This window comes from Amblyomma maculatum, chromosome 1, assembly GCF_055883805.1.
Source record: "Amblyomma maculatum isolate TAMU_Amacu chromosome 1, ASM5588380v1, whole genome shotgun sequence".
Classification (NCBI taxonomy): Eukaryota; Metazoa; Arthropoda; class Arachnida; order Ixodida; family Ixodidae; genus Amblyomma; species Amblyomma maculatum.
The window spans coordinates 244050477-244051200 of record NC_139344.1 but is presented as its reverse complement, the minus strand read 5'-3'; positions in this window follow the sequence as shown (position 1 = coordinate 244051200).

Sequence of the window (724 nt, the reverse complement as noted above, 5' to 3'; positions counted from 1 at the left end):
TCAGGACAACCTTAGACTGCAATCAAGCAAAGGATCAAGCAGGGTTTCGGAAACGGTACTCTACTATCGATCATATCCATACCATCAATCAGGTGACAGAAAAATGCTCGGAATATAACCAGCCCTTATACATAGCATTCATTGATTACGAAAAAGCATTTGACTCAGTTGAAACCTCGGCGGTGATGCAGGCATTGCGAAATCAGGGGGTAGACGAGCCGTACGTGAAAGTCCTGGAAGATATATATAGTGGCTGCACAGCAACCATAGTTCTGCATAAAGAAAGTGACAAAATTTCCATAAAGAAAGGTGTTAGGCAAGGAGACACAATCTCCCCAGTACTATTCACAGCTTGTTTAGAGGAAGTATTCAGAGACTTGGAATGGGAGCAGTTAGGGATAAGGGTAGATGGAGAATACCTCAGTAATCTGCGATTTGCTGATGACATTGCCTTGCTAAGCAACTCGGGAGATGAATTGCAAATAATGATTGATGACCTAGACAGAAAAAGTAGAAAAGTAGGCTTGAAAATCAATATGCAGAAGACTAAGGTAATGTTCAACAGCCTCGGGAAGGAACAGCAGTTTACATTAGGTAGCGAAATACTGGAAGTAGTTGGCGAATATGTCTACTTAGGACAGGTAGTAACCGCAGATCCGGACCATGAAAAGGAAATAACAAGAAGAATAAGATTGGGATGGAGCGCATTTGGCAAGCACTCGCA